Source organism: Hemiscyllium ocellatum, chromosome 24 (assembly GCF_020745735.1).
Source record: "Hemiscyllium ocellatum isolate sHemOce1 chromosome 24, sHemOce1.pat.X.cur, whole genome shotgun sequence".
Taxonomy (NCBI): Eukaryota; Metazoa; Chordata; class Chondrichthyes; order Orectolobiformes; family Hemiscylliidae; genus Hemiscyllium; species Hemiscyllium ocellatum.
The window spans coordinates 31051948-31072138 of record NC_083424.1 but is presented as its reverse complement, the minus strand read 5'-3'; the positions used below and the strand labels follow the sequence as shown (position 1 = coordinate 31072138).

At 41.2% G+C, this 20191-nt stretch overlaps 1 protein-coding gene across 3 annotated transcripts in view; it reads right to left on the bottom strand.

The window, feature by feature from the left end:
• Positions 1-20191, bottom strand: part of slc15a4 (solute carrier family 15 member 4) — a 76744-nt gene that overhangs the window by 44055 nt on the left and 12498 nt on the right. The gene's annotated exons all lie outside the window — the stretch shown is intronic.

Here is a 20191-nt window from a genome sequence, read left to right as displayed (position 1 = left end):
TCAGATCGCATGGATGGGTTGGAGTAGCAATGAGGAATTTACAGGAGCTTGGAGGTGTGATGGATGGCAGTTATAGGAAGGGAGAAAAACCGCAGATATAGTCAAGCAAATGGGTTACCTCCGAGAAGAGTATGAGAGGAAGGCAGGTACTGTAGAAGTCTTCTGTGGCTATACCCATCTCAAACAAGTATGCTATTTTGGAAAATGTAGGGGATGATGGATTCTCAAGGGAATGTAGCGTGAACAGCTGGTACTGAGACTGGCTCTAATGTAACAAAGGATACATCAAGTTTCAAGCGATTGAGTGTGATAGGGGACTCTCTAGTCAAAGGCACAGAAAGACATTTCTGTGGTCAACAATGATAAATCAGACTGGTGTGTTGCCTCCCTGGTGCCAGGCTCAAAGGTATCTCAGAGGGAGTGCTTAATATTTCAAAGCTGAGAGGGACCAGCAAGGTCATTGTGCATATTGGAACTACTGACATAGGAAGGGAAAAGGCAGAGATTCTGAAGGGAGAATATAGGAAGTTAGGCAGGAATTTAAAAAGGAGGTCCTCAAGGGTGGTAATATCTGGATTACTCACAGTGCTACGAGCTAGTGAGGGTAGGAATAGGACGATAGAGCAGATGAATACATGGCTGAGGAGCTGATGCAGTGGAGAATGGTCCACTGCAGGAAATGAAGAGAAATTAAAATGAGCATTTTGCATCAGTGTTTACTGTGGAGAAGGACAGAAGATACAGAATGTGGTGAAATAGATGGTAGCATCTTGAAAATGTTCATATTAGAGGTGGTGGTACTGGATGTCTTGAAATGCCTAAAGGTGGATAAATCCCCAGGACCTGATCAGGTGTATCCTCAAACTATGTGGGAAGTCAGGGAAGTGATTACTGAGCCTCTTGCAGAGATATTTCAATTATTGATAGTCACAGGTGAGGTACTGGAAGACTGGAGGTTGGCTAACATGGTGCCACTATTTAAGAAAGTCAAGGTGAGCAAACACATGCAAACAACAGACCTCAGTGGCAGGCAATTTGTTGGAGGGAATCCTGAGGGACAGGATTTATGCGCATTTGGAAAGGCAAGGACTGATCAGGGATAGTCAGTATGACTTTGTGCATGGAAAATCATGAGTTTTTGAAGTAACAAAGGATTGATGAAGGCAGAGCAGTGGACATGATCTACATGGACTACAGTAAGGCATTTGATAAGGTTCCTCATGGTAGACTAGTAAACAGGGTTAGATCACATGGAATATAGGGATACCTAGCCATTTGGATACAGAACTGGCTCAGAGATTGAAGACAGAGGGTGGTGGGTAGAGGGCTGCTTTTTGACCAGTGGTGTGCCACAAGGATCAGTGCTGGGTCCACTGATTTTCATCATTTATATAAATGATTTGGATGTGAACATAGGAGACATTCTTAGTTTGCAGATGACACCAAAATTGGAGGTGTAGTCGACAGCATAGAAGGTTACCTCTGATTACAACAGGATCTTGATCAGATGAGCCAATTGGCTGAGAAGTGGCAAGTGGAGTTTAGTACAGATAAATGCGAGGTGCTGCATTTTGGGAAAGCAAATCTTAGCAGGACTTATATGCTTAATGGCAAGGTCCTAGGGAGTGTTGCTGAACAAAGGAGACCTTGGTGTAGGTTCATAGCTCCTTGAAAGTAGAATTGCACATAGATAGGATAGTGAAGACGGTGTTTAGTATGCTTTCCTTTATTGATCAGTGCATTGAGTATAGAAGATGGGAGGTCATGTTGCCACTGTACAGGACATTATTCCAAAAGTGTCCAATTCATTATGTGCAACTCTGGTCTCTCTCCTGTTGGAGGGATGTTGTGAAACTTCATATTACACGGTTCAGAAAAGATTTTCAAGGTTGTTGCCTGGATTGGAGGGTGTCAGCTATATGGAGAGACTGAATAGGCTGGGGCTGTGTTCCCTGCAGTCTTGGAGGCTGAGGGGTGACCTTATAGAGGTTTATAAAATCATAACGGGCTTGGATAACATAAGTAGATAGGGTCTTTTTCCTGGGGTGGGAGAGTCCAGAACTAGAGGGCATAGGTTTAAAATGGGGGGGGGGGGGGGGGGAGAGAAGAGAAGATAAAAGAGAACCAAGGGGCACTGTTTTCAAGCAGAGAGAGTGGTGCATGTATGGAATGAGCTGCCAGAAGAAGTGGAGTAGGCTGGCACAATTAGACATTTACAGAGCACGTGGATGGGTATAAGAATAGGAAGGGTATAGAGGGATATGGGCCAAGTGCTGGCAAATGGGACGAAATCAAATTTTGGATATCTGGTCGGCATGGACAAATTACACTGAAGGGTCTTTTTCCATGTTGTACATCTATGACTCTGTATCAATATGGACCAGATGGATTATCATTACAGGGCAAAGGAGGTTTTGTGGGTGGCAATGCAAATAAATGAAAATCAATTATACTAGGTGTGATGCGTAACGCCAGTATATTGTAGTACTAGCATTATAGGAAGCTATTCAGCCCACCATGTTAGTGCAGTCTCTCAGCAAGAACAGGTAAAAACAATGACTGCAGAATGCTGGAAACCAGATTCTGGATTAGTGGTGCTGGAAGAGCACAGCAGTTCAAGCAGCATCCGAGGAGCAGTACTGCTCCTCGAATGCTGCCTAAACTGCTGTGCTCTTCCAGCACCACTAATCCAGAATCTCAGCAAGAACAGTTCAGCTCATCCCATTCATATCTCTGTCGACCTTCAGGCTTTTTTGCTTCAGCCATCTCTCTAATATTACTGAGCAGAGTGAAGAAAATAAGTGAATGCTGCCGTGCCCAAATCCAAATAACACAAGCCAACCAGGGGCCCCACAAATAGTGATCACAGATATGATCACCCTGTCTGTCTACACTTGAAAGCAGCCGGCAACAGTATGGATGTTCCAGAGGCGTAGACCTGGAAGCCTACCTGCTCCAGACCAACAGCACACAGACATGAGAAACTACATGATGAAACAATAATGATGAATGACGAATCTGCACAATCTAGAAAGCAACCAAAAACTACAACTTTCACACAGAATGGGAACGTTAATTTCTGCTCACAATTGAAGAATGTTTGTCTTAAATGTCAAAGCATATCAAGAAGTTAAAAAGGGGTAAAACACTGCACAAGGATACACAGTGAATTTAAGGAAAGTTTTCCCTTGAACAGCATGCTTCGAACAAAGAAAACTGACAATCTGAAAGCCACTTTGAAAGCTCAAGTTGTTTTTAAACTAACCAGTAGCAAAAGGTCAAGCCTGCAGTGAAGCATAACTTCACAGTTACCATCTTCAGGCAAATTGCAACATGACTCACACATGACGAAGTCATGAGAGAAGTAATGACTGGGGCCCTCATTCTTTATTCAAAGTCTTTAAAGGACCACAAAGAAATAACAGCAATCCAAAGCAGATCACTTAGTGCTTTCTCAGTGGAATCTTCTCAGAAGAATACTTTTAACAATGACAGCAGAATCTGAAGGACAGAGATTCACTGAACTACAGTGAAAAGCAATCAATGTGGGGGAGAAAGTCCAACTGGTTGTTTTTACGCGCATGATTGTTTAGGACAGAAAACCAAATATGATCCGGTCATCCTCCTGTCCCTTAGAGACAGGAGGAGTCAGGATATCTGCAATGATTTCAAAAACGTTATGTGCTTGAGAAATATATTATAATTGAGAAACTGATTTTCATCACAACTGCACACGGACCAAATATGCTTGGCACAATTATGTTGCATTTTGCAGAAATTATCCCGATTTCCACTCTTTTGCCAGTTAAATTTGTGCTGTACTCAAAATCTGATGTTACAGGTTTGGAGGAATAGGGCGAGATTGGGTTGGGATATCTGGCGGCATGGACGGGTTGGACCGAAAGGTCTGTTCCCATGTTGTACATCTCTATAACTTTAAATAAACTGTAGTGCACGATTCAAAATACAGTTATTCAAAGAAACACCATTTTTTGGAGTAGCATTGAAAAGATGAAGCAATTAAAAAAGGCTCAGCAGCTGCTGTCATATTATACCACAAGTGTAAATAGTTAAAACTTAAATCCATTGGTTTATCACACATCCTTCTTCCAGTTCCTCCTTACACTTTAAAATAAGGAAATTGAAGGTATTAATCTGAGTTTAAACAAATAATATGACAATGTTACGTAGTACTTCAGTAAGTGGCACCATCATAATTAAAGTGATGCATACAAGAAATATCTGTAGTTTGGTATTGATAATCATAGAAGCCCCATAGTGTGGAAGCAGGACATTCTGACCATTGAGTCCACACCTCCGAAGAGCATCCAACCCAGAACCATGCACCTGCCCTATCCCTGTAACCCTGCATTTCCCAAGGCTAATCCACCTAGTCTGCACATCCCTAAACAATACGGATGATTTAAACTTGGCCTATGCACCTAACCTGCACATCTCTGGACTGTGGCAGGAAATTGGGAGCTCCTAGAAGAAAGCCATGCAGACAGCGGTAGAATGTGCACACAGACACAGATAATCACCAGAAAGTGAAAATCAAACCCACTGAAGGGCAACAATGTTAACCACTGAGCCCATTCCACCCTATAATGATCCCCATTCTTGACATAGTATTTTTATTGAAACTTCAAGGTTAGTTATTTATTTTTTCAATGAGTTTAAGCCACATACTCGCTACAAGCCTTCATACTGAGTCAACTTCTCAAAGTGATCCATTTCAACTGAGCAACATCATGGAAACAGAATTTCTGCCAAAGACTTTGACCTTCTAAGTATCTTGCATCCTGGTCAGAGAAAAGACTTTCATATCACAATATTGAGCTGAATGGACACCTACACCTTCATATGAAAGGATAATGTTCAAATGCAATATGGTATCTAATGCAAACTAGTTATCCAAGATATGCCTGCGAATGGAAGCAACTCGAGGCTTGCAAAACTGACTTGTTCAAATTAACAGCACCTCCAAATAAAGGTCTATAATATTAGAGTCAGATGTGTAAACAGAATCATAAGGTTTTTTTAAAACAAACTAGTCATGATAACAACAGGTTTCTATGCTGTGAACTCTTGTGTAATAACCCTTTCCAGTGAGGGTGCTCCTCATCTTCTCGGAGGTCAATAAAGGACACAGTTAATTCCCAAAATATTTCCACTGCATACTAGGCATGTTTGAGTGCTGATTTGTATGGATTATGAATTTGAGAATAGTTAAACTTGTCATTGTCAATCTGTGGAATGTGACAGCATTAGATAGTCTGAATGGGCTTCAATAATTGCGTAGTTTAATCCTACAAAGAGACTTACTCAAATCCAATTTAATAAAATCCTCTCAGATGATCCAAATGAGACAAAGAACTTTAAATGGTGGGAGAGCATTAACAATGGCAATAATGTGATCAGTTTTGCTTTCTACTTTGTTTAGTTCAGTTCTCTTCCAGGAAGGTACAGATCCAAAACTCCAACCTGCCTTTGTTCGTTATAGATAACAATTACAACATTTAGAAGACATTTGGATAAGTGCATGAATAGGAAAGGTTTGCAGGGATACGGGTCAACTGCAGGCAAGTGGGACTGGTTTTGTTTGGGAATGTGGTCAGCGTGGGCTAGTTAGACTGAAGGGTCTGCTTCCATGCTGTATCACTCTATGATTGAGTTTAAGGAGGGAGTTGATGTTGGGACTGTATAAATTATCAGTGCAGTCACTGCTAGAGTATTGTGTATAGTTCTGGAATCCATATTAAAGGAGGGATGTGAAAGCTCTGGAAAGAGTGCAGAGAAGATTTATCCAGATGTTGCTTGGGCTGGACAGTGTTAGTTATGAAGAGGGATTGGACAGATTGGTGTTGTTTTCCTGACAGCAGAGGAGACAGAGGGTCATGATTGAGATGTATAAAATTGTGAAGGGCATGGACAGTGTAGACAGGAAGAAACCTTGCACATTTGTGGAAGAATCAATGACCAGGGACATAGAGTTAAGCTAAGGGGCAGGAAGTTTAGAGGAGATGGGAAGATATCTTCCTTCGTTAAGAGAGTGGTGAGAATCTGGAATTCACTGCCTATAATAATGGTGGAGGCATATACTATCATAACATTGAATAAGTATTTAGATGTACATTTGCAAAGTCAGGGCATAAAAGGCTAGGGGATAAGTAAAGGAAATTAGGTTTATAATAATTAGGTTATCGTTTTTGACCAGCACAGGCTCGCTGGGTCCAAGAGTTTTTTCCCGTGCCGTGGATACCTGAGACTGAGACTATGATTTTAAGAGCAAGAGTAATAAACCTAGGACAAGGACAAGTGTTCTTCTTGACAATGAAAATGGAGGACTTAACAGAATTCACTGCTGCCAAAAACAAACAAGAAAGAAATCAGGAATGTGTGGGTTTGACAGGAAATGTGTGTATAATTTCAGATGTGATAGCTGTACCTTTAACAAAAATGTTAAAGAATCAAAGATACAATCAACAGAATTTCCAGCAGCCTTTGAGAAGCTGAAGTCAATCTGAATAATTGAGCCAGTGTTGATTACCGTTAACCTTTCCGGACATTTCAAAATGGTAATTGGTGCAGATAACATGGGTGGGTTCTGCCCTGTTCCAGGAGGAACAGTTGGGAATTGAGAAGGCAGTAGTGAATTTCTCCAAGAAACTAAACCAGGATCAGAAGTAGAACTGCAGTGAGGGAAAAAAGAGACTTTGGGATTGTTGTTGGCTCTTCAAAACTTTGAAGTCTCTGTCCGACACAGTAATAAGGCAACATTAACTTACCATGTTCATAATCCACCAGCCTTCATTAAAAAGATTCAAACTCAGAACAAGACTCCTATTATGATAGGGTCTTTTGTTTCACCTACTGAATACAAGATTATTCACATTATGGGAAAAATGAATGTAATTACAGATAGATAGTATTGATGAACACTCAGACCAAGGGGTTCAGGTGCACAGTTTTTTTTGAAAGTTGTGTCACAGGTAAACAGGGTGGTTAGGGTGGCATTTAGCCTTGCCTTCATTGCTCAGAACAACTGAGTATAGGAATTGGAACGTCATGTAGAGTTTGTACAGGACACTAGTGAGGCCACGTTTGGAGTGCTGTGTACATTCTAGTTGCCCTACTACAAGAAGGATAATATTAAATTGGAGAGAGAGTTCAGAAAAGATTTACAAGAGTGGAGTGTACAGCAAGCCAAACAGAAAAACGCATGAGAATTCCTAGAAGCATGGCATTCCAACTGGAGCTTTATCAACAAACACATCGAGTTAGACCCCATCTACCACCCCCTGAGAAAAAGAACAGGAAATTACAACACCAACACAAAGAAACCCAAACACATAAATAGAAAGCAGGAATTATCAACAATGTTTTGCCCGGAGGCCCTCTTAAGATGATACCTAGTAGGGTGACAAAATGTCTGGAAATCAACCTTCCAGCTCAGCGAGCAAACCTATATCTAAACCTCTACCTGAGCTACAAATCTCGTCAAATCTCGCTAATGACAATTTGCTTAAAAGCTACATAAAACAGCTTTTAACCCTGCTAAAAGCTACATTCCTGAACTAAACCATAGTTTATCTCAACAAAGATTAGCAGACAATGCTTCCTTTACAGCATAGAAATAACTAGACTAGGCAAGACATTACTAGCCATTCTAACAGACTTTGTAAGTGCAGGTGCAAAGAATAGTTTCGCGAGATAGGGGTGCTTGGATGTAGAAAGTAAAGTTGGTTCCCAGGAAATATCGTTGGGCTAAGTTGCTGTCAATAAAGTCATTTTATTAAAATAGATTGGTAATCATCCGAATATACTCTGGAATGATGCTCTGTACTTCTCCTCAAAAAACATGTGTAAAAATGTCTTTGTCTTAAGCCATGTGCACAGTTTTTCAGAAGAACATGGATGTGTTTAACCTCTGTGTTACTGGACAACCTGTGCCTGGCCAATATTGAATAAAATGTGAACTCTTACTAAACTAGGCAGAATTGCTAGTGTTTACTGACCGATCCAGGAACAGAGAGATCCGCACCCTCCCCCCGGCGGTCCAGGTCTTCAAAACTATCCACAACTCCACCAATGTTTGTGTCATTGGCAAACTGACTAACCAAGCTTCCACTTCCCCATGCTGAGCTAAGGAATTTCAGTATTTATGAAAAAGAGATACTTTGACAAAATGTCTTTTGTCTCACATTCATTAGGAAAAAATCAGAAAAATGTTAACTAACAGCACTCTTTTCGAGCATAATATAGTTTAATTCACTCCTCCCATCAATATTTGCATATAAAGTGTCCACTTGATTGCAAGACCAATTATCTGGCCTAACTATATGGAATATTGCATGCCTACAAAGACAATGGAATTTGGACAAAACCTCTCCAGGTAACCTAAAACACAAATAATCAAATTATTCAGTATCACAAGTAAAAGGTTTAATGCTGCTGATAATTATAAAATCAGCTCAAAACTTAACTTCAGAAAAGAGGAAGAGGCCTAATATAGTACAACAAGGAACAGGGAACGAAATTTTAAAAAGGGAAGTAGGAATCATACAATTAATAGTCACGCTAGATTTTCCTGCCAGCCAATAAATAAGCATTACAGCTGCAGAGGTTAAGCTTCACCACTTTCAGAGTTCAATATATAGCACATTTTAGAGGCAACATTTAATACTTAACTTCCAGAAGTTCAATCTGTTGCACCTATCAGTAGCAGAGTTTCAAACTGAAATAGAAATTTTCATTCCCTGTGTCTCAAACTTATTCAGAGTATGCCTGTGAGGTATTCCTAGGAACCTCAAATTCAGTTTCTCGACAATATCCTTCTTTAAGCTTAGTAAGGAGTCTTATTCCACCACTTGTACTGCATATTGAACCACCCTGTTTAGATTAGATTAGATTCCCTACAGTATGGAAACCAGCATTCCTGATGAAGGGCTTGTGTCCGAAACGTCGAATTTCCTGTTCGTTGGATGCTGCCTGACCTGTTGTGCTTTAACCAGCAACACATTTTCAACCAGCACTTCGGCCCAACAAGTCCACATCGACCCTTTGGAGAGTAACCCACCCATAACCATTCCCCTACCGTATATTTACCCTGACTAATGAGCGTAGCACTATGGGCAATTTCACACAGCCAATTCACCCAACCTGCACATCTTTGAATTGTCAGAGGAAACCCACACAGATACAGGGAGAACATGCAAACTTCCACACCGACAGTCGCCCAAGGTGGGAATTGAACCCTGGAGCTGTGAGGCAATAGTGCTAACCACTGAGCCACCATGCCACCCGGGTAAAACTTTGACAGATGGAGTATAATGTGTGAAAATGCAAGTTAATCCACATGATAGCAAGAGCTGAAAAACAGATTATTCACATAGCAAGAATACTGCAGAACGCAACAGAAGGATCCTGATCTTGTACACGAATCACAAAATATTAGCATACAGATACAGCAAGTAATTAGAAAGCCAAATGAAATATTTGCCTTTAATTGCAGGGAGGATCAAATCTTGCTACAACTGGACAGGCCATTGGTGACACCACTGGTGCATGTTCATTCAGTATCATGGGCATACTTTTCATCTGATTTAAGGAAGGATGTACTTTTGCATTTAAATTAAGAATTTACAGTCGGCTCAAGGGCCAAAAGTTCTTATGGAATGCCTGGTGAAAATTGGCAGTGTTCTTGGAGAAACAGAGATATTGTACTTCAAACAACATAAAAACCAAATGTTTAAAATTAGAAAGAAAGACAAAAGATACTAGAACTTGTCAGCAGATTCATTTAGCATCTATAGTCAGTGTCATTCAGCACTGAAACAAACCCTTCGGTCTGACTCGTCCATGCCAACCAGGTTTCCCAAACTAAACTAGTTCCACTCACCTGCATTTGGTCCATATCCCTCTGAACTTCTTCTCTATTCATGTATCAATCAAATGTCATTTAAATGTAACTGTACATGCATCTACCACTTTCTCTGGCAGTGCATACCACATACAAACCACCCTCTCTGTGATAAAAGTTGCGTCTCAGGTCCCTTTTAAATCTTTGTCCTCTCTGCTTAAAAAAAAAAGCCCCTAGTTTTGAACACGCTCACCCAAGGGAAAAGACCTTTAGCTATTCACCTAGATATGGCTCTCATGATTTTGTAAACCTCAATAAGGTTTCCACGCAGCCTCCTACGTTCCAGTGAAAAAAGTCCCAGCATTTCCAGCCTTTACTTATGACTCAAACTCTCCAGTCCTGGTAACATTCTTGTAAATCTTAAATGTTCTTCCTATATCTCTAAAAATTAAGGGCAACAAATAACACCTTTAACTGCTTTAAATTATTTGCTTTAATTCTATATACATAAGTTTATATGGTTCCAAATAAAAGCACAAAACCATGCATGCTGGAAATCTGAAACCAACACAATGCTGGAGAAACACAGCAAGTCTGACAGCATCTGTGGAGAGAGAGTCAGAGTTAATGTCTTGAGTTTGATGTGACTTCTTCAAAATGGATCCAAATTGTACAAACTGGTACAAATGCTCTCCATCTTCTCCTCAAGAAAATAAATAGCTAGCTAGCTAAGCTTTCCGTGTGCACCAATCCTTTAATTCTGGAATACAACCTTGTAGTATTTTGTACTCCTTCCAATAACTTAATTGATTCACAATTAAACCATCAAAGCAAAAATGCAAACTTATTAGTCCTGTAATATATGCAAGGTATTTCCTAATAAACAAATCAAATCATTTAACTCAGGAAGTCATGGAAATGTAGTCAATTATCATTCTATACATTTGGCCAACATAAATTTCTAAGTGATAGCAAAATGATAGGGGTGGGGGGGGGATGCATTTTATTATCCGTAATCAAAAAAAGGCTCTTATGAAGGAAGGCATGAATATTAAGAAATATAACTGAAAGACTTGGAAAACCTACTTCAGCATCTAACAAATCAAATTTGATCATTGGATGGTAGGTTTCAATCCATATTTACGTAATATAAAAAAAAAGTTTCTGGGTTCAATGCTTTCTACTCAAAGAAAAATCTTTAAATCAGCCAGAACCATTTCAGAATATTTCTTAGTTGAGTGAGTACTTCCATTAGCTATGGACTCAAGAATTAACCAGCATAGTTTGAGAATTAGGGCCAGATCTTTCAGGAGGTATGCTAGGACAGATACACGCAAAAGGCAACAGATGTTTGGAACTCTCTTCAACAAACGGCAGTGAATACTGGATCAGCTGTTAACTTTTAAATCTGCGATAGATAGTATCTTCTTGTTCAAGAGAAATTTAAAAAGGTATATGGAGTTGGACCATGATCTCATTTAACGGCAGAAAATGCTCGAGGGGCAGAATGGTCTACTTCTGTTCTTATGTTAGTTATATCTGTAATGGACTGTTAAAATAGCATTATTTACCACATTTTAAAGATTAGACTTGCTTCAGTTCCCAATGTCAGTCATGCACTACATCTATTTAGAAGAGGGTGGGAGTGACCAATCGTCATGCCTCTATTATCATTAAACTACAATCGTGCAAGAATGAAACTTTTTCTCATGTTCAACAAGGATTAGAAAATGATGAATAGCTAGAAATGGCTCAAGATTGCAACTTTTTTTTTTAAACAGTAATTGTAATAAAAATTATTTTTAAGTTCAGTTTTCTTTTAGAGTCAGAGATGTACAGCACGGAAACAGACCCTTCAGTCCAACTTGTCCGTGCCAACCAGATATCCCAAACTAAATCTAGTCCCATTTGCCAGCACTTGGCCTTTCTCCCTCTAAACCCTTCCTATTCATATACCCATCCAGATGCCTTTTAAAATGTTGCAATTGTACTAGCCTCCACTAGCTTCCATGGGTGGCATGGTGGCACAGTTTTAGCACTGCTGCCTCACAATGCCAGAGACCTGGGTTCAATTCCTGCCTCAGGCAACTGTCTGTGCGGTGTTTGCGTATTCTCCCCGTGTCTACGTGAGTTTCCTCCAGGTGCTCCGGTTTCCTGCCACAGTCCAAACATGTGCAGGTTAGGTGAAGGTGTAAGTGTAGGGAATTAAGTCTGGGTGGGTTGCTCTTCGGAGGGTCAGTGTGGACTAGTTGGGCCAAAGGGCCTGTTTCCAAACTATAAATAATCTAATCTAATCTAATACTTCCTTTGGCAGTTCATTCCGTACACGCATGTGAAAAGGTTTCCCCCTTAGGTCTCTTTTATATCTTTCCCCTCTCACCCTAAACCTTGCCCACGAGTTCTGGACTCCCCTACCCCAGGGAAAAGACTTTGTCTATTTATCCTACCCAGACCCCTCATGATTTTATAAAACTCTGGAGGTCATGCTCAGCCTTAGACGCTCTAGGGGAAAAAAAGCCCTAGCCTATTCAACCTATCTCGATAGCTCAAATTTTCCAACCCTGGCAACATCCTTGCAAAGGGCGGCATGGTGGCTCAGTGGTTAGCACTGATGCCTCAACACCAGGGACCCGGGTTCGATTCCAGCCTCCACGACTGTCTGTGTGGAGTTTGCACATTCTCCCCATGGCTGCGTGAGTTTCCTCTGGGTGCTCCGGTTTCCTCCCAACCAGTCCAAAGGTGTGTAGATCAGGTGGATTGGCCATGCTAAGTTGCCCATAGTGTTAGATGCATTAGTCAGAGGGAAATTGGTTTGGGTGGGTTACTCTTCAGAGAGTCAGTGTGGACTTGTTTCCACACAGTAGGGAATCTAATCTAATCTAAATCTTTTCTGAACCCTGAGTCCATAGCATTGAATAATTTGACAATAAATTTGAACAGGAGTGAGAATTTTTGACTGGTCCTTGAAAGACCTTCCTTATTGCAGATCATCTTACGTTACATGACAAAACTACACCTCATTAGGAAGAACAGATTTCACCATCACAACAGCTGTCCGATAGGAAGGAGACCAGAATTGCACGCAATATTCCAACAGTGGCCAAATCAATGTCCTGTACAGCCGCCACATGACCTCCCAACTCCTGTCGTCAATATTCTAACTAATAAAGGAAAGCATACCAAACGCCTTCTTCAACTATCTTATCTACCTGTGACTCCACTTTCAAGGAGCTATAAACCTGCACTCCAAGGTCTTTTTGTTCAGCAACATGCCCTAGGACTTTACCATTAAGTGTATAACTCCTGCGAAGATTTGCTTTGCCAAAATGCAGCGTCTTGCCTTTATCTAGATTAAAATCCATCTGCCACTTCTCAGCCCACTGGCCCATCTGATCAAGATCCCGAAGTTATCTGAGGTAACCTTCTTCACTGTCCACTACACCTCCAATTTTGGTGTCATCTGCAAAATTATTGCACGGAATTTGTTTAGCTAGCTAGAAACAATACGGAGGGTACATTTGAACATATTGCGCAATTCAGCTGAAGAATAGTTTTAAAAACACACGCTATTTAGTCATCATACTGTTTATCTAAAGGTTAAACATATTACTCGGCCTAAGAGCAAGCTTCAATATTTTCATACCACAGATCAATGCCATCGCTTACACATTGGATAACCATTTGAAACCAACATTAGTAAAGTCTACATTACAGAGAGCCAGAAGCTTGAATTGCAAAATGGGAGGGTTACTTCAGCATTGAATAATTTGACAATAAATTTGAAAAGGAGTGAGAATTTTTGACTAGTCCTTGAAAGACTTTCCTTATTGCATATCCTCTTTGTTACATAACAAAACTACATCTCATTAGGAAGAACAGACTTCACCATACAGACTGACAGTGACCTTTTATCCTAGGTATTCAGTCATGTCCTATCGTTCTTATTTGTTTTAATAGCATATGCCTCTATATACTACCTGGGTATGCTTAAAATAACTACTAAGCTACAAAAGCAATTTCATTCAGGTCAGCCAATCACAATCACCTCAACATCACAATGTACATATTATTTTGAAAGACATCAGGAGATGGGCAGCACGGTGACTCAGTGGTTAGCACTGATACCTCAGCACCAGGGTCCCAGGCTCGATCCCAGCCTCAGGTGACTGTGTGGAGTTTGCACATTCTCCCAGTGTCTGAGTGGGTTTCCTCTGGGTGCTCCAGTTTCCTCCCACAATTCAAAGAAGGGCAGGTCAGGTGAATTGGCCATGCTAAATTGCCCATAGTATTAGGTGCATTAGTCAACGCTAAATGGGTCTGGGTGAGTTGCTCTTCGGGGGGCCGGTGTGGACTAGTTGGGCTAACGGGCCTGTTTCCACACTGTAGGGAATCTAATCTAATATCAGAAAAAAAGCACATGGAAAAAAAAAGTTTGTATCCCAATTCATACTATTTAAACTAAGTAATACCTCCCCATTCAAAACATGCATTGATATCAAATAGAACTTTAATTATGGAACTATATTGCCATCCCTTAAGCATTGCTGGAACAAAATCCTGAAACTCCCTCCCTGCCTAACAGCATTGTGTGTCTACTTACACCAAACGGATTGCAGCAGTTCACGGTGGTGGCGGTGAACTGCTTTCTTATGGACAGCTAGGGCTGAGCAATAAATGGGAATTCAATTAAAAACTATCTCACGTCTCTCAAAGAACGAAAGCCCTCAATACAAGATGTGTACCTTCCTAACTCAATACAGATGACTTGGAAGGATGACTTTGGACTTTAGGTCACATAGCTAAGACAACCACATTTTTACATACTTTAAAAGTAACAGCAAAAGCCAACTAATCGGAAAGAGAGAGAGACATCATCAGAAAATATTACCTTAAAAATCATTGCAGAAGTCATTGAATCAATTGCAAGACAATCCAGCGAGGGAAAAAGGAGAAGAAATTTATCAAACTATTCCAACTATAAAGTTCACATGAAAGTGTACACCTTGGAAATTCAATGATAAGAAGCCTTGGTGCTTAGATGAGACGAAAGGCCTGCTCCAAAAGGATGGGGACACTTCAATTGTAATTGTATTTTTGGCCTTTCCATTATTGCTTTAGTACAAAGCAGTGAACCACCTTCTACCTTACAACTGTTGTAGTGTCAAAGGACAGACAGGAGGCTTGTGGCTTCCAGTTAGTGGTTTAATAGGATGACATGGCTGAAAGAAAACACAGTTGAGAATGCGTGTACAACTCAAGGCATGAACATTTTGCTCTATAGCATAGTGCTGCATCAACAGTGGTTCGGCATGATCTAGTGATGAGGAATGACCAATAAACACTGGAGCAGACAGTAAAGCCCGCATTCCCTGAATGAATAAGAGTACTTGAAAAGAATGGTAAGTTTGGGCTGTCTTGCCAAGTCAATCCAGGGGACAGGCTACAATCAGTCAGTCTGTATTTGGACAAGTAGAGGGACTGCTGTACATGAGGGAGCTTTTCATTGATTGGTAAATGGGTCACGTAGCTCAGGTCAGGGAATTGGCCTCGTTGTAAGCTGCATGGTAAGGATTTCAAGGTTATGTTGCAGCTACCATATCCTGACAAAATCCTGATAACAGCAATAATGCTATGAATTGACTTTGGAGGTGGAATGGGTGAAAGGGTGGTATTAGGCATTTGCAGGGAGGGTTCCAGCAACTGCCTCATGCAGAGGACAAATGGGGAAGCTGTTGGGCTGCCATATTCAAGCAAAAGGACATAGCACTCAATTGTTGTCAATTTAGTATAACAACCTTGTTGCTCAGGTTCAACAGTACCTGCTGTGGGCAGATGGCATTCAACTTCAATGCAAGAACATATCAGAACACAGGCATCCCCTTAATAATCCTACATCTACCTAGAACAGAATGGTCTGGGCTAACCTAGCTGTTCTTCTCCTGCGTCTAAGAAGAAATAGGTGCACTGAAAAGATTCTACATGCTATGATGAACATCAGGTGCACTGGCTCAACCTCTAGGAGTACGGAAACATCCAAAACATTGACACAGTTCTGGCGAGTAACTGGATCTTCAGATTTCATTACCACTGGCTGAAAATCAGTGAGATGCAATGTCAGAAACTTTATTATGAACATTCCAGGCCATTGTTTCACATCACAACCAGATGCTGAACAAAGACTTACACTTAGACAGACTGGGGGTGCAATTCAATCTGGAAGCCCTCAAAAGTTACAGCTGCTCTTAAATTTGTCAGCAATTCAGTTCAGAGATCAATCCTTAACGCACAAGCGCATCCAAGATGTCACTGATGGAATGTTTATCAGATCCTACCTATGCCCTTGATGTGGCCAGCCAAGAAGCTAAGGCATTAGGATTCTCAACCAATTTTAGGTTCCTAAGCTGCAAGTGGATATTGAATATCTACATTCAAAACTATTAATTACTAGCAATGTTCGTGAACAGAAAAAAGTTTACACGGTGCTGACCTAATTTAGGACCATGACACTACGGTTTGCAATAAATATTCAGCCACTTGCCATGATGTGTTTAGACTGGAGTGTTCATGGATACCAGCCTCTTTCCAAAACTGTCAGCTTATACAAAAATGGTTATTGGGAGACAAAGGCTAACTGCTCAATACCTGCCAGGTGCCTCCACAGAGAAATCTTCACACTGCCACAGAGTAAAGGTACAATGCCACCAATGCTTTGAACAAAGCTATAGTGGAAAAGGCCATTAAATTTTTCAAGTAGTAGTTTTGATGCCTAAACCGGTCAGGCAGTGCCATGCAGTACAGCCCAGACTGAATACTCCACGACATTATGGTGTGGTGCAGTATGCCTTTGTAAAGGCACAGTGTTCTAGATGAGAAGGGAATGCAGGCGTGACATGAACCTTCTGTGGATGAAGATGACAGTGTGGATCCTAATATAGGTAACCTTAGGAGGTTTGCACAGATAGGATAAATAGCTAAAGTCTCTTTCCTGGGGTGGGGGAATCCAGAACTAGAGGGCATAGGTTTAGAGTGAGAGGGGAAAGATACAAGAGAGACCTAAGGGGTGATACGTTTATGGAATGATCTGCCAGAGGAAGTGATGGCGGCTGGTACAATTGCAACATTTAAAAGGCACCTGGACAGGTATATAAATGGGAAGGGTTTGGAGGGATATGGGCTGGGTGCTGGCAGGTGGAATAGCTGGTTGGCATGGACAAGTTGAGCCGAAGGGTCTGTTTCCGTGCTGTACATCTCAATGTTCTATAGTCAGTAAGAAGCTTCAAACAGGTGAAAACAATGCAATGGTTTAGAAACCCTAAAACGCCAGAGAGACAAAAACAAAAATACTGGAAAAGCTTAGCAGGACTGGCAGCATCTGTGGAGAAAAAAAAAAATCAGAGTTAAGGTTTCAGGTCCAGTGACCCTTCCTCAGAACAGAAAACTAGGCCTCAGGCCAGGGAAAACCTCAACTAGCTGTACATAGACTGACTAACCTGGGTGGAGAGTTTCTACTTCCTAGATATAACATCATTTGCTCAGTTGGTATACAGCCCTCTGGCTTGGCATCTGAAACAGTTTTAACAATTGTCCTTGCCCATTATGTAGTGAATAAAGTTTGAGTCATTTTTTAAAATGTGTATCAGACATCCTCTCTTCCACTCAAAGTAAATTGCCATGTAAAATTTGCCCCAGGGCAATGAAAGCAATAAAATAGCAGTGAAATGGTGGGCACTCCGATTAGATCACTTTGTTAAATTAGCGCTAACACAGTCATTATATTGAAGACTAAGTAATTTTAGGAAGAACACTCCCATATGAGCACTATCAAGTTGTTATCCATCCTGAGAATGTTCCTCGAAACATTGTCTAGCAGCATTATTTTAATGCTTCACATTGTAATGAAAGTGCACTAATCCCTTGCTGTTCCTCAGCATCCTGACGGAACTCAGGATGCAATGGGCTGACAAGTGTTAAGCGAAAGTGAAAATACATTAACAAAAAGTGGTGTCTTAACAAATTGAGGTCATCAACATGCCCTCAGTAAGTTGGTTTCTTTCTAACACCCTATTTGGGTACAGGTCCAACATGCTCAGGTGTGGAGGGAGCCCATTTATGGAATGCTCTGGTGACTTGGGTGGTGGTCCCCTGCTGCCTTTCCAGCCAATTGGCCCAGATGCAAACTCACCATCCTTGGCTTGAGCTGCTGGAGAACACTATATGAAGGGCGCAGAGAAGAATCAGTCAAGGTGCCGGAGAGTCTTTCCTCTTTCTTGTAGATGGTTTGTGGCACCACCCTTTCTTCTCAAGAGAAAGGGGCACTTGGAGTGTGGTCAAAAGTCCTTTAGTTCCTCTTTCACCTTAGCTTATATGCTGATCGCCCACAGCTAAAGTAACAGATTGTAGACAGGAGTGCTATATCCCATAACTACTTTAGTGTTCTGTTGGAGTTGGGTTCTCCAAGGCATCCAGCATACTTTCCATGGAGGCAGCCATGTGCTCAAAGGCCATAGCAACCACAATTATGACAATGTGGTGGGACTCCTCTAACTTGTGTTCCAGCCCAGCAGTGGCCTCTGGCATACTTGTCTGATGTCCCTCTCCGTCTCTGCAGGTTGACCATGCTAGTTATGGCTAGGTACAGAGGATTGCCAGCACTGAGCTGAGTAGTTGCCTGATCTCCAGCAGTCCTCAGAGTATCAGAGATCTAGGATATTGTTCTCCACTGGCTGCAGAGTTGTGTCTGCGACATGCTCATTGGATTGGTGGGCCATTGCACCACAGGACTTGTCCTGGTCTTCCCTGGCAACAATGAATACTACAAAAAGGTGTTGATCAGCTTAATACTTGCCTACACTCCTACTCTCCTTACTAGTCTTGGGGCCCTTGACCCAGTCATTGGACTAGATTTTCCTGCAGTGACAGAGAGTATTCTCGATATCATGGGAATGGGTACAAGAGCTGCTGGATCCATGCATAACCCTGGCAAGTGGTGAGGCTTCCCCAGTGGGTACAATCACTGAAGGACATGAGAGGGTGAGGTGATATGAGCCCTTAAGTGGACATGATGCATGCAATGCTGCAGATTACAGTCCATCACTCTTGGTTAAGTGTACACAGTGGCAGAGGTGATGTAACTGTTGGAGCTGAAAGAGAGAGATGATGCCGCCAAACCTTGCAGAGTGCAGATCCCTGACGTTTTTCCAGCACTGCCAACCACAAGTTTTGCTGAGGCTAGCGGCACTCACTCAGGGTGCGACCTTTGCCCAGGCTGGACTGGTCTGGTGGGCTGACCTCCTGATGTGGTTGGTCACCCAGGAAGAGAAGTGACCACATCCCTACTCCACGTAATGCAGTGTCTATGGACTATAGGGCTAGTGTGGCCTTCTAGAGGCCTCATGAATTTTAAGTTGAAATGTTCAACAGCTTAAATAAACTACAATAGAGTTTGTTAAGCAAGCTTCCTGGAATCTTATGTTAATTAATTGAGTCACCCATCTCCATAAGTGTCATTAGAAAATCTAAGGATGTGGTAACTTCAGCTGAAAGTTCCATTATATAGTGTTAAGAGTTAACAATATTTTCTCACATGGAGCAACATGTTTGTTGTTTGGGATAACATCAGAAAACTTACTGATGCATTTATTTTACCCCATGAAGGTACCATCAGACAACAGTACTAAAACCGTCGTATTCAAGTCACACACTCAAAACAAATGTCCCAAATATTGCATTAAAAAAGGCTCTTAATGGATTGGTACGAATTATTACATGTCAGGAAAAGCTGACTAAAGACATCATTAGGCACCACCACCAAATACTCAAAGGCATCCTGTCAGTCATATTGATTCACATAGCAATCTAAGAGAAGACAGAGGAAAAATGCATCACATCTGTTCCAATTTTGAGACATCATGACCCTCCTTGCCCAATCACTGGCACGCATGTAATATCCTGAAATGGTTACAAACAAAAATAATCCTAAACTAATTCAGAGGAAAACAGAAGTGGGAAACTCCTCTCAATCAAGTCAAACAATATGTATTCCTAACGTCATAATGACCTTAAGATATAGATCCAAACATTAAGCTCATTTTAAAAAAAAACAACTCATCATTGGTGTTCACTTTGACCCACACACTGACTGATAACTCTGCAAAGTGAAAGCAATCAGGTCCCTGCATGCATTCATTATGTCCACCAACAACTGTTTGCCCTAATCCAAGGAGTTCAAACACTCTGTCCATACAAATTTTAATGTCTAAAAAGGACAAAGGGACTCAGTCCAAAAGTCTAAACTTTTCCAGGAGACGAGTGGAAAAAAATAGAAGGCTC